The sequence below is a fragment of the Bidens hawaiensis genome, unplaced genomic scaffold, assembly GCF_021521415.1.
Source record: "Bidens hawaiensis isolate Kalapana, Puna unplaced genomic scaffold, B.hawaiensis_p1.1 tig00024821_1, whole genome shotgun sequence".
NCBI classification, from domain to species: Eukaryota; Viridiplantae; Streptophyta; class Magnoliopsida; order Asterales; family Asteraceae; genus Bidens; species Bidens hawaiensis.
The window spans coordinates 236,389-251,304 of NW_027493932.1; the positions used below are offsets into that span (position 1 = coordinate 236,389).

At 35.1% G+C, this 14,916-nt stretch overlaps 2 long non-coding RNA genes and 1 other non-coding gene across 3 annotated transcripts; 1 reads left to right on the top strand and 2 right to left on the bottom strand.

Moving 5' to 3' along the window:
- The first annotated feature begins 304 nt into the window (after nucleotides 1–304).
- TRNAY-GUA (transfer RNA tyrosine (anticodon GUA)) lies at nucleotides 305–388 on the top strand. Its single transcript has one exon. It is a non-coding gene; the product is annotated as a tRNA-Tyr (tRNA).
- A 4,370-nt stretch (nucleotides 389–4,758) lies between these two features.
- LOC143570092 (uncharacterized) lies at nucleotides 4,759–5,207 on the bottom strand. The gene is made up of 3 exons (XR_013141866.1): nucleotides 5,135–5,207; nucleotides 4,925–5,041; nucleotides 4,759–4,843 (listed from the first exon to the last, which is right to left on the bottom strand). It is a non-coding gene; the product is annotated as an uncharacterized LOC143570092 (long non-coding RNA).
- A 599-nt stretch (nucleotides 5,208–5,806) lies between these two features.
- On the bottom strand, nucleotides 5,807–6,257 carry LOC143570093 (uncharacterized). Its single transcript, XR_013141867.1, has 3 exons — nucleotides 6,175–6,257; nucleotides 5,972–6,085; nucleotides 5,807–5,860 (listed from the first exon to the last, which is right to left on the bottom strand). It is a non-coding gene; the product is annotated as an uncharacterized LOC143570093 (long non-coding RNA).
- Nucleotides 6,258–14,916: the final 8,659 nt, after the last annotated feature.

The following is a 14,916-nucleotide window of genomic DNA, read 5'->3' on the forward strand; positions in this document are numbered from 1 at the left end:
TTTTTTTTATTCTTTAAAGAGTTTTTTTTTTCATATTATAAAACTTTTTTTTGTAGTTTTTAAAAATAACAAAAAAATATGTTTTATGAAAAAAAAACGTTTTTATAATTAAAAAAATAAATTAAATTTGTATAAGTGTTTTAATACTTTAAGATTTTCTATCAAGTGATCCATCTTTGTCAAATCCTTCTAATAGTCTACTTAGTGGGACTTTGTATTTTATATAAAGTGATATGTATTTGTCAAATCTGCCTGGGAGACGAAAGGAAGTTGATTATGGAACGTCTAAAATGAATTAGGCGTTGGGTCGATGCCCGAGTGGTTAATGGGGACGGACTGTAAATTCGTTGACAATATGTCTACGCTGGTTCAAATCCAGCTCGGCCCAACAATTTGTCAATCTACTATCAGATGGTAGAACCCTCTTGTTCTTAAAAAATACCTGATACGAAAAAATACCTGATACGAGAGAATAAAAAAGAATCCAAAATTTCTGCTAGATCTCTTCTTATTTCCCTGGGATTGTAGTTCAATAGGCAAGAGCACCGCCTTTGAGTTTTTTTAATAACTTTTAGATATAGCTTACCCTTTTTTATAAAAAAAAATCTCATTTATAACCAATAAAAGAGATTAAACAACATAATACTTGATTAAAAAGTTAATTCTTTTCTCATGTGACATTAATATGCACCCGAATCTAACAAAAATGTATTCAAATGATTTTTTTTTGTCGATTTGCGACATATTATAAGATAAAAATATACCAAACGTTTTTATTGTTTTTATAAATACGTTATATCATTATTCTTTAAATACATTTAATAGTGCATGTACTAATAAATATTAAAATGATAATGAAGAACAGTAAGCACAAAAAGAGAGAAAATGAAAAAAGAAAAAATAAAATGTACGGTTTTAATTTGATATTTTGAAGGGAGACCTGAAATTACAAAAATATTATAGTGTAGTAATATGTCAAATAAAATTATACAATGAATTAAAAGTTTAGAGGAGAGAGTATGACAGGTAGAGGTGGGCAAATAAACCGGTTAACCGAACCGACCGAAAACCGAACCGAACCGAACCGGTTTGAAACAGATTTGTAATTTTCTCCCCAAAACCGGTTCCAAATCGGTTAACCAACCCGAAACCGGCTAAAACCGGTTAACCAAACCGAAACCGGCCAAAACCAAGCAAAAACCTGTCAAAACCCGAACCTAAACCAATCAAAACCAGAACCGAACCGATCGCAACTTGGTCGAGAAACTGATTTCAACCCGAACCGAAACCGATCATAAACCGGTTTTGACCTTTGTTGACTAAACCGAACCAGTTTCAACCCATTTTAAACCGGTTTGTACACCTCTAATGACAGGTTGACGAGGTAGTACATTTAGCTTAACTCTTTCATCATTGCACATCTTTGTTTTTATGCAACACATGAAAATTACAATGTCAAAGCAAATCCTAACTTATTTTCCGTTACAAATTGTAAAAAGCAAAGCATTTGACCGTGGAAACTAATATTGACCAATACATGTGACGCTAGTGTAGTTTATCTATAAAAATTCACAAATTATACTTACCTTTTTGCTGTAAAATACATGTGACGCTAGTGTGGTTGTTGCATATGGATGATTGGTGTGACACCGGAATCACATTGTAGATGATGACTATTTAAAATAAACCTTGTACCTTTTCTATAAAAATAAGTTTATTTGGTTATTACCTTACTTATTTTTCTTAGTTAGTATCACAATTGTTTAAGAAAGCTTAACCTCGTTTTGTATCCACCTATTTGTTGAGTTAAACAAATCTTCTAAGTGTGTGTGTATCTATTTATGAGAGGAAGAATGAACGAGACAAATCCTACCCAGGATTCCGCACGCCTTCTTCAAGGAAAATACGAGGCATCTCCTTCTCTTATTGCAACGAGTGCCAACAAAAAAATCAGCAACAAGCAAAAGGTAGTGGCTGCTTCTAAATCAAGATCATCGTCTCATAACGATACTCGAGAAGAAAAAGAATTCCGTTGCCCCTCTTGTCCTTGCAAGTTTTCGGTCCAACAAGCCTTGGCTGGTCATAGAAATAAACACAGGGCTGAATGGGAGTCTCTTGTAAACATACCTGATCAAGGAAAGGCTGATCGGTGTTGCAAACTTCCAATCCAGACTAAGGCCTCTAGCTCAACGCACACGAATGCACCTCGTCCTATTCATAAGCCATCATTTTGTACCTCATTGCATCCTTTAACGTCTGATCCCACAAATATCCAGGATGGGGCACATGCTAAATCATCTCCATACCATGTGGCTAAACCCATAAATACTTGTGCCCATCAACACCCTTCGGTTAAGCCTACAAATACACTCATGGGGCCATCACCTATATCACCTCCATCACCTAGGTACCCCTTCGTTAACCCTGCAATTAACCACAAAATCCACAAACCATTACCGTTGTACCGTTTGGATACCTCCACAAGTGTACTCAAGGCTAGCCCCACAAATACTCTAAAAGACTTGTCAATACTTACCCCTCAGTATCCTTTGGCAAGCTCCACAAATACTCGCAAAGGCTTGTCAATACTTTCCCCTCCGGATTTTTTTCCGAATGCTATAAATACCTCTTTAGTGCCATCACTTACTCCTCCTCAGCAGTCTTTCTTTGTAAAGGCACCGCACATGCCTTCAATTCTGAATCAAAACCACCTTCTAGCAAGTTACGATAACTTTATATTAAAAATAGTTCCAATTACAATAAAGAGGCAGGTAAGCGGGCAACAAGCCGCGCCGCCACCCCCTTTTGAATGGCAAAACCGATCCTACTGAAAACAAAGTTATCGTTCTTCGGCGTCAATGAGTTACTGTGCACGACCCGCTGAACTCTTTTTAGAAACGCAACAGCTTCGGGGGCAAGAGACCCAAATGTGTCAAAAGCAAAAGGAATGAAGGCGTGTTGATTCTCTACACACGCCTTTTCGTGCTTAGCAATTTTTCTGCTTCTGCCTTTAGCACGGCATGTCTAGCAACAAACCCGGTGTCCCTAAGCCCGACAAGAGGGGACACCCCAGTAAGGTCCACACAAGCATGCTTCCCCCCCGCCCATCCAAACACAAGAATGTCCGTTGGTCGGAGAGTAGACCTTCCTTCACGTGGATCCGACAAGAAATTCACAGGAGCCTCTTTTCTTGCCGAGATTCCCGCCCATTTTAACATATCACAAAGAACATCTCTGACCAAATCATGTCTATATTTGAACCCAGGGAGTTCTTTGCAATGAATCACGTGTTCACCAAAATTATCTAAACAAACCTTACGACAGATCGGGCATGGCTCATCAACCCAGGGACCTTCTAGCTAATTACGCAAAACCTCAAGGTAAGTTAGCAGTTGGGGTGAGATATGAATCAATGATCCACAAACCTTGCCAGCGCAGACGTATAGGACAGAGTGATCTGAGGCATTTTGGCACTGACAGTAGCCATGCTAATTTAAGATCTTTATTGACAGCTTCAAGTTTCAATTCTGCTTCTAGGACCGAAGGTCGAGGAAGTAACAAGACCCCTTATCTTGTTTATTCTTCTTCTTCTTCCCTGCCTAGGGGGATAAAGGCACATGACATATTCCCTCTTACTCCAGCACGTGAGAGCTATAACCATAACATTGTTCATTCATCACAAGGTCTAGTACCACAACCAGATCACAATGGATAGAATGTTGATTTGGACCTCAAACTTTAATCATAAGAGAGAAAGATGCAATCATTGTTTTCTAGTTGCTTTTATTTTTCATGTTAACTTAGTGTGTTATGCATCTAGAATATAATAAACTCTATTTCATGTTTCGTATATCTATATATCTATAGTGTAAGTAATTGTTTCTTTCACGTTACAATTCAGTAACCCAACATTCATTTTCCCACTTTTTTTTTTCAATTCAATTTTTTTTTTCAATTCAATTAAACATTCATTTTCCCAATTAAATATGATTTGTTATGCATCTAGAATATAATAAACTCTATTACACATAATTTTAATTACATCTTATCTCAAATTTATATTGTTTTATTTCTAAAACTTCATTACTAACTCATTAATATTTATTTAACCGTACATATAATACAACGGTTTCTAAACTACTATATATCATGACGTTCACTTTACTCTTAAATAATTTAAAAACTATCACCACTAGAAAAATAGGCATTTGCGACGATCTTTTTGGTCGGAAAGCGGTTGCAATAGGACTGTTGCGACCAGTTTGCAACTGAAAATGCTGTCGGAAAAACGCAGGTCGCAACTGCTCTGTTGCGACCATTTCTACTGTTGCGGTCGCAAACCTTGCAACCACTTATGTCGTCGCAAATCTTACGATCATTTATGCCTGTCGCAAATTTCCAACCCTTGCTGCGGTCGCAAATTTTCCAACCCCTATTGCGGTCGCAAATTTTACGACCCGGTCGCAAATTTTCCAACCCCTGTTGCGGTCGCAAATCTTCCGACCACTTCTGTCCCAGGTCGCAAATATTCCGACCATTATTGCAGTCGCAAATCTTGCGACCACTGCAGCTACCACCACTTTTTCCAACCAACATGAAACTGCTGGCTTGCTATGGATATTATTTATTATCTACAAATATTTACAAAATCATATAAATAGAGATGCAAACACAATGTTAACTAAAAATTCTATCAAAGATGTTTAATGTATCAAAATGTTATTCGAATTCTATAAGCCGACATAAAAAACATGATATTCTAGCTATACACAAATCAAAAACCACAAATAACATACTTCTGAGTATCAGCCCACTGCAAGCCACATAAATCGGATTCAAATATCTTCATACATAATTGCATTTTTAATACTTAACTTTTATAATATTGGATTAAAGATTAATATATTTTGAGGGTGAATGATACCATTATAACGTCACTGGAGAGAGATAAGAAACATAGTTGATTTTATTTATATAATCCTCGTATCTCTTCAAGCATTGCTCCAGTTGTAACTCCCATAAACCTTTTTGAAGTTCTCACCTTCATAACACCATATATTTATAATATACAAGAGTTATATGTCAGCATGAAATATAAGTATAGCTTAATAAAACATAAGCTTGAAGTACTCACAGCATGTTTATAGGCCGTACAGAGTGATTACATGGTCCTGATGTCCCAAGCATGGATGCATTTTCATCAATCATAAATTGGTCCGAATAAAGACCCTATTCGAATAAATAAAATGAGTTAAATGGGTCAAAACATGATGATAATGGTAATGGTTAACTTGTAAGCATCGACCCGAAGCCAGTTTTTGTTTGAACCAAAAATCTAGATTACCCTTTGTAAAGTTGTATACTTGTATGTTAACAATCAACCTTTGACTACATTTGCTGAAACAATTTACAAAAATTACAGAACTGCCCTTTATTCAAAATGTCCTTGACCCGTAAAAAAATTTCTGAATACTTGTAATCTGCTTTGAGTATCGAAATTTTACTATAAGAAGTTGACCAAACTACCATCAACTACAAATTGCAACATCAATTTCAAAAACTAATAACTGTATTCCTTTTTGGACCTACAGTTGAGTTAACGGGGAACAATATATTATATAATTTGTTTTTTAGAATATAGCGTTCGACAAGTATAAAAATACTTACAAATCAAAGATGCTTTGAAAAGTGAAGCAGTGTTAAGATATTCCACGGTGAGAGGAATACATTGACTGAAAAGTATAAGGTTTTTCAACAAATTGTTAATTCGGTTACCGAACACCGATATACTCGACTTGTCAAAACCGGTGAGGTTAAGTGATAATTTCCCCACTGCAATCGAGTCTACCCTTAGATGAACCTGTACCAACAATTCTTGTTAAGTTAAAACAAGGTGTATGCGCGTTTGTGTCATTGTGTGTGTGTATATATATATATACATGTAGAGATATAATAAGTTATAACTAATTACCTTTGATAATAGATGTAATAATATAAAATTAGCTGCTAAATCATCACCACCAAGAATTACTGTAAGATGCTGCAAAAGAGACTGGCTTATTTCTTTCATCAAATGAGGTTTTGGCTGCAAGATGACAACGCTTGAATTAATATTACTTATTTGATTATTAAACATTGAAATGAATAAACAAAATCATAACTAACTTCTTCTACCTCCATTGTTGGTGGTCTAATAATCAAATCATCAGGTGAAAGCTTTCGGTGTACAAGACAATGAAGACGTGGAACCTGAAAACATATTTATAATGTATTAAACCATTAAGTTTAATAATAAATAATACTCATATTTATAATGTATTAAACCATTGAAATGAAAAGACGTGGAACTTGATTAGACATTCTGATTTAGAACTTCATATAAAGTATGATGTTTTGACATCAATTAAAAATGGAAAAAAAATATCAATTAAAAATGAAAAAAAATTACCTTCACAAAACAGGGAAAATCATTATTATCAAAATTTGGCACCATAATCATACCACAATCAGTACCCTCGGTCATGCTGCCCGGTAGAACAGATACACATTCTCGCTGTTAAGAATAAATATTTGCATCAAGTTAATTTAAAATCTTAAAACAGAATATAACATCATCTTATACAAAGTAATCAAATTGATATATGAAAACAAGACATTAGCTCACCATCATATCTTATGTCAAACATGTAAAGCTTTAAACTTTTTTGTAATGCCTAATTAAAAACATACAAATATAAAAAAAACTTTTACAATAGATTCCAACATACTTGCATTTCCACCTCATCAGAAACAGAGCAGTCGTCTCTCTGTCGCTTCTCTCGGCTTGCTGGCGAGGCGTATATATTTTCCTGGCCATCAAGTAGCATGAATTATGACCAGGAACCTATAATGAAGAAAAAATACATGTAAATAATAGTTTTACATCATAAATGCATACATGATAAACCTTTTGGGACTTACAGGAACACAACAAAGTAACCGACGCTCCCAGACACGCGTGTTAGATGAAGAACCCATGGGAAATTAAGAAACATCTGTAAACTTATTGGTATTCCATGTATCATTGTTCTGCGAAAAAATGAACCCAAAATTAATAACAATAAAATAAATTAAAAAAAACATATTCATAATCTTATTCAGAGGTTAAATTGAGCCAAAAAAGCATACCTTGTAAGCACGTTGAATCAAACTAAAGATCTAAGTGGAACTTGTGAAGTAAAAGTTTTAAGAAAACATTACTTTTTCTCAAACAGCTAAGACCAGCACAATAAGATACTTAACAAGTGAGAATGTATATCATCTGTCATCAAACAAGGAGTGAACAATAACCAAACCGTTAACCGAACCGAAAGTAACCAAAAACAGTTATCGGTGTTTTTTTGCACCTCCATTTCATGTTTTCATATATTTCTAGCTTTTATATCTCCATTTCATGTATCTCATGTACTTATACCACCATTTCATATATTTATACCTTCATTTCATGTATATAATGTGCATCCAATTCATGTACTTCTAAGTAAAAACTTTAGCCTAAGTATGATTTTGGTTATTAAGTATTAACCAAACCGAAAACTGACAAACTAATCAAATAAACCGAACCGACAGGTTAATCCGGTTAAGCTAATAACCGAACTGAATCATACACATCCCTACATCAAACAATATATAGAGATATGACAGTTGAGTTACTCTTATTACAATAATAAGATGCTCAATTGACAAATCAAATTGAAGAGAAACCTGCAAACCTAACGAATAAATAAACCAACTGACTGACTAATTGATTACTAACAGCTTCCGATTGCAAATGACCTAATTGATTAATTTTAATTAATGTTTAAACTTCAAACTATAGCAGACAGACACCAAATCAACAACTGTACGTAAGCATATGCATAAATAATACTACCTTGAGAGGATGTAAACCAGCTTTAAGCTCGCGCTGTTGTCGTTCGGATGAAGAATCGTACTCGTTGCGAAAACTACCACCGAACAAAAACGGTTGCAAAAACTCCGACCGCCTAGTTGCGGTTGCAAAAGTTCCGACTGCCTAGCCACTCGGTAGCAAAAACTCCGACCGCCTAACCACCGGTTGCAAAAAATTCCGACCGCTTAGCTACCGTGTCAAGTAATTATGCATTTCGGTAGCAAATTTGCTAAATCGGTCGCTAAAATTGCTACCGTTTTTTTCGGTAGCAAATTTTGGTCGTAATTGCTCAATTTTATAGTAGTGTATAAAAGCTCTTATACAAACAATGTTTTAAAAAAATAATAATAATGATATATATATTAATATAATTTAAGGGTAGTTTAGTCACTAATTGAAAAACATCAATAACATTCTTTATGTGATTACCCATTCTTTATTCTAATATAAGGGGCTTTTTTAATAAAAATGAGCCACTTCGAATAGATTCATTGTTCTGCCCAGAATATTATTAATCCAGCATGGGCTACAGGAGCCCCTAGTAGTTTGCCGGATAAATTGATAAGCTGGTCATTCCCAGCCCACCAAGCGAAACTCGTGGTTTCTTGGTCAGACCAGCTAAAGCTAACCTCCTTAGGGAATATAAGGTTTTTTAGGCTGATTTTAAGCCGCCATCCAAGCACGATGGATATCATTTGAAAATGAGTAGTTCAGATATAATCAAACTTTCGATCGATCTGGGTACTTGGGAGCTGTAGAAAAGAAAGAAACTTCGTAGAATTGAAACATGAAGAACTAGATATGCCTAGCTATTCTCGTCTATGAGTATCTAACTGATAGAGTAAGTACCACAAAGATCAATTAGCGAGGTTTTGGCCGACACAATAAAACTGCTTACTTATGTCATGTTTTGAGGCAAACGTTAGTAATCAACTTATATAATAGAGTTTATCCACTAAGGTACTGAGCAACGGTGTAGGGTCTGATCCCAAAGATAATAAGTCTTTCCTTTCAAAAGCCTTTTTCAAAAATTCTATATAACTTAAATTTCTATATGATATGAAACTAGGATAGTTACCTTTCAAAAAATCCTAATGATAAGCGAAATGTCTATGTTTTATTCTTTGAGAAACGATAAACTAAAATAAACCAGATTTTTAATCCAAACTTAAGATTTAAGTTTGAGACTCATTATTTAACTTCTTTTTGTTAACCTGGAAAAAAGAAAAAATCGAATAGATCTACGTACAAGAAATCTTATTTAGTTAGAACTTCAAATGGGACACAACTGGCGAGCTAGATGAGGTAGGAAACTCTCAAGTATGATTCTAAAGGAAGGAATTACCCCTCCTATTCCGACCGGGAATACATGGGATTCTGAAATTGTGGAGGCTTGGTCGACCAAGCCGCTGAGTATTGTAAACAGGCTATAGCACTTACTCGTAGAAATTATGTTGTAGCTCATAATTGGTTGAAGATGACTAGACGTTTTGAATAGAAGAATATCATATAATGATTTAAATATTTATAGATATTTTTCTTATTTGTTATAATAAATTTTTTGTTACCCCATCAGCCAAATGAAATAGATCCTTTCTTTGGGGAGAATCAATCAAAGAATTTATTTATATCACTAAGCGTTATATTGCGTATGGTACTTTGTAGGTTTCTTATCAAATGTTCTTTTTATTACATCTATGTTTTATTTTCACAAGTAGTTTTACCCGCGCGTTATTGTGGGGACATGACAGGAACTCAGTAGATATTGGCTTGGTTTATTAAGATAAAAGTGTTGTGGAAAAATCATAAAATTTAAAAGTTGTTTGGCCAAATTTGAAAGTTTAAACTTTTATTATAAAAGTGTAAAATTTTTGTACCCAAAGTTGAAAGGTTAACTATTTTGTGTTACAATATTTGAGGGGCCATCTAAAGTTTTAATCAATTACTGCCAATTTCAACGCTAGAAAATTAAAAACATAAATCCACTAAGTGTGAAACTTTGGTTAAAAAAACTCAAATGAGGTCGAAGTTGTGAAGCCAACATGCAAATGACAAAAGTTCAGAGGAGGCCAAAGTTTTTCCTTTTCTTTTTTTTTTTCTCTTTTTTATTCTTATAGCTAACATGTAAATAGTAAAAATTCAAAACTAGGAGCTTAATTAAAGTCTCTTTATAAAATTTTAAGGGCCTAATATGTAAAGTTATGAAACCTTGGTGGTGCATTTTGTGACCATCGCTTTGCAAATCCGAGCAGCTGGGGAGAAGTTGTGGAGGGAGCCAACTTCGCCATAGGTGACGTTAGGACAACTTCATCTATTGGTGAAGTTAGAACAACTTGGCTATATGTGAAGTTAGAACAACTTCGCCATCAGGCCCAAGCCCAAGCCCGCGAAGATGTTTATCTATATATATGTGTCACACCCCGACCAAAGGCGGCGGAACATGCCGGGATGCGACGGATTGCCCATAAGCGCATGACACTATTTAAAGCGACAATATTTAACAAACTCATTTAATTTCACAACATCAAAATGTCACATAACATACTTGTTCATAAGATAATCATAACAAAATATAGCAAATCGAATATTGTTCATACCCCTAATATCCTAGAGGTCTTGAACAACATGTATATTGCATAAAATAAAGTTTTTCAACACAAAGGTTGGTGAGCAATTCATAGTTTTGAATAACATGTATATAATATGAAATTTCCACAACTTGTATACGAAACAATAAGTAATAGCAATAATTTGGATAATATGAGATCACTAATAAGAATGCATTAGTGACACTGTGTTATAAGAGAATACCAGATAGTTCACGGATTTATGTATGAGATCGTTAATAAGAATACATTAACGACACCGTGCTATAAGAGAATACCAGACAGTTCACGAATTTATGAATCAACCCTCCAAAAGCGGTAAACACATTAGTATATAAGCATGTAAGCATAGAACACCAAATCGAGCATTTATTTAAGTAAAGTATACAATAACATTTATGGTTTAAGATTCAAGTATAAAACATTATGTTCTAAATAAGTATGCAATATCACCCCCAAAACGAAAGATGAAAAACGGGGTATGAAAGTACTCACGTTCAAGTAACAAACTTGAAAGATTGATGATTTGGAGTTTAACCGGAACGACGGTTTTAACGAACAAAGCCTAAAGGAAAAAGTCTTATATTAGAAAAGTTGTCTTGGAAGTCTTTAAATAAAATAAATGATGAGAAATGTAAGCAATTAAAGTTTAAGGTTTAAAATGTAAATAATTAGGTATTTATAAAAATAGTCCTTTGAAAATATAAGTTTGCTCGAAACAGGGTTAAAGTATCTAGCTAATATTTACTCAACCTATGTTAACTAATAAGGTGGGTAAAATGCAAGAATGCAAATCCCTTTATAATATAGATACTAAAACAGATTTTAACGAGTGTTCGGGATGTTGGTTCGGGTCTTGATAATTGGTCAAACCCAAAGTCAACTTTTCAAAATATTAAATGTTATGAGATAACTCAGAGAAATCAAGTAAGACTTAACCAAGTATGTAGTAATATTGTTTTAGAACTAACAATGTCCGTTAAGCGAGTGTTCGGTTTTGTCGGTCCAACTCTGTTATAAGATTAAATTGGATTCAACATTCCAAGTACTTTAATAAAATATTTAAAATCAGTTTATAAATGATTTTTAAAGAAATATACAAGTCTTGATAGCTAAAAACACATTTGTGTGTCTTAAGCGAGTGAAAATCGATTTAGTTGTTTGGTTTGGTTTCCATCTCACAATAAGTTCATGGATGGTTTCCACATGCCCAAATATCAAAGAACTTGTATAATAACTTATAAATGATGTTACTTAAGTTTTACAACCAAAAAGTTAACAATAAAGTTTTTAAACGAAAGTTTGGTTTCCGGTTCGAATCTTGTTTCGGGTTAAGGCTGAGGTAAGATTTTACAAACCCATAACCATAGAACTTATAAAAATGATTTTAGAAACTTAAATCTAACAATAAACATGTTAAAACAATTATTTAACAAAAATAGTAAACAAGTTCGGTTTACGGTTTAGAGCTATTTATGGTTAAACTGAGGCTAGTCTCTTCAAACCCATAACCATAGAACTTCATAAATATGATAAACAAACTAAAATGAGCAGAATTTAAGCATGGTTAATATGTACAAACAAGTTATATAAGTGTGTGTGTGTGTGTGTGTGTGTGTGTGTGTGTATCAAGGACTACGAAAATCCTCCATGAAGTCTTGCCTTACGAGGCCCGAAAATTCACCGACCAAGACCGGAGAAGTAACAACCAAAGGTAACAAGGGGTGTATATTATATATATGTTGTTCAACCATATTCAAGTATTAATAAGACTATATAAACTAATTAGAATGCAAGACTTTTCTCAGTTTGACTTTGGAAGTCAAACCTTCAAGAACAACTAAGAAAATAACCTTGAGATCTTTGAATTTGAGAGAGATTTTGGGGTTGTAGCAGGGGAAAAATGAAAGGATTGATGGTGTTTATATAGGGTAATGAGTATGGTCAAGTATGTTTGATAATAACAAGAGTTTGCATGCAAAAGGGATCAAGACAAGACACAAAATAACAAAAATTCGGGCTGCTGACTTGATGGTCATCGCGCCAATCGATGGGGCTTGGCCACCCCCATTGCGCCACGTAATGGGCTGGTCAACAGCAAATCCCAAAGTTTCAAAATTGACAATTTTGGCCCCTGAAGTTCGTTTTAAGCGTTTTTAAGGCGTTTTAAGGATGGATGTTTTCAAGACCCAACAAGTGTAAAACAATATTGTAACATAAAATCCATCATTTTGATTATATCATAAGTTTCGGTTTACAAAACGGGTCGGTTTACATAGTAAATGGATACAAAACGAATACAAACGAGACCCAAATTTGACGAATGTCACAATATGTGTGTCATGTTTAGGATTAAGGTAACTTGAGAGTAAAAAACAGAGCAGAGAGTATTGTGTGTAGCCGTCAAATTGTTTAGAGAGAAACCGAGAGGGGTAGTCGCGTCGGCAGACCCGGGGTAGAGCTCACCTTGGGTCGGCCGTAATATGTTTTCTCGTTCGGTATGTAATGTGTTTTGATTAATATATAAAGTGATCTGTAGATCTGTTTATTGAATTCGTGTGTTTGTTTGTGTATAATCGTGTTCTTTGTCTCCAACACCATAAACGAGTCTATGAGTATTCCGCACTCGTAGACATCGTGCAGATCTCGTATCGATCACCATCGCATCGCAGACTTACAGGTGGTATCAAAGCAGTAGGATCTTATGCTATGGTTCGAGATCTGCGTTTTGGTGTTTTTGGCACGTTTCAGATCTAGTTTTATTTGGAAAAAACGGCAGGGGCGAAGTTATAGGGTTTGAGCGAAGTTGTCGCTAGAATTTTAGGGTTTTGGCGAAGTTATTGGAAGCTGAAGTTAACGAAGGGCGAAGTTAATGGAAGGTAAAGTTAACGAATGGCGAAGTTAACGAAGAGAAAAGTTACTAGAAGGTGAAGTTAAAGAATGGCGAAGTTATAACCAGTTGAAGTTATAACCAGACGAAGTTATAACCAGGTGAAGTTATAACCAGGTGAAGTTCACCCGTAGGTCAGACTTCTGATATGCAGAAGGTTAGACTAACGGTATGTTTTCCTTTACCTCCGACGTTCAAGATATGGTATTCCTAAAAAAAGGAAAAAAATATTTTCGGGAAGTTTTCTTGAACGGAAATTTTTATATGTCATTCATATGAAAAGAGGATCATTAAGGAAAAATTTGGTGATAACATTTTTGGAGATCATGGATGCTCGGGTAATAAAGATCATGGAGGCTTGGTTAAGCTTTTAATGATTATTACAGGTCATGTGTGTTAGATTATGTCATGGTGGTTTTGTGATGAAACTGATCATTTACTGTTGAGTAGTTGAAGATTGAACCTTATCTTACGAACCGATTACGGTTGAGATGATTGATTAGGCACTGGGATGCAGATCAAAGATCTCGATATAATTTGGATGTGCTTACACTAAAAGGGAGATCTGATATGGAAGACGTTGGGTGATTGGTAGATTTGTGAAGCTACAAGAGAGATTCAGACAGTGCTGGTTGAAGACATGATTGATGTTGCATATATACGTGAAGTTCAACCTTGAAGATCATAGTGCAATGTCTGAAGATCGAGTCCTACCAGAAGAAGAACACAGAAGATCATCACTTAATGGGGTGTCTGTTGGTGCATGTTTTGTAACAGATGATCTTTAGTGTTTGTTAGAATTGAGAGCAACGGTCAAGGGGGAGTCTGTTGGTGCATTTTGTGACTGTTGCTTTGCAATTCCGACCAGCTAGGGTGAAGTTGTGGAGGGAGCCAACTTCGCCATAGGCGAAGTTAGAACAACTTCGCCATCAGGCCCAAGCCCAAGCCGGCGAAGATGTTTATCAATATATGTGTGTGTCATGTTTAGGGTTAAGGTAACTCGAGAGTAAAAAACATAACAGAAAGATAGTATTGTGTGTAGCCGTCAAATTTTTTAGAGAGAAACAGAGAGGGGTAGTCGTGTGGGCAGACCCGAGGTAGAGCTCACCTCGAGTCGGTCGTAGTATTTTTTCTCGTTCGGTATGTAATGTGTTTTGATTAATATATAAAGCGATCTGCAAATCTGTTTATTGAATTCGTGTGTTTGTTTGTGTATAATCATGTTCTTCGTCTTCAACACCATAAACGAGTCTAGGAGGATTCCGCACTCCTAGATGTCGTGCAGATCCCGTATCGATCATCATCGCACCGGGGACTTACAAACCTTTGTGGTCAAAATACAAAGATCACAACTTCACATGTTGCCTATTAATATATATTATCTTAATGGCAACCAGTGGGTAAAAACTCGTGCTTCATTACGGATTGGATATTCGGGCATATCAGCTTTATTCGTCACGGTATTAGTATGATACCGACACTTGGTGTAG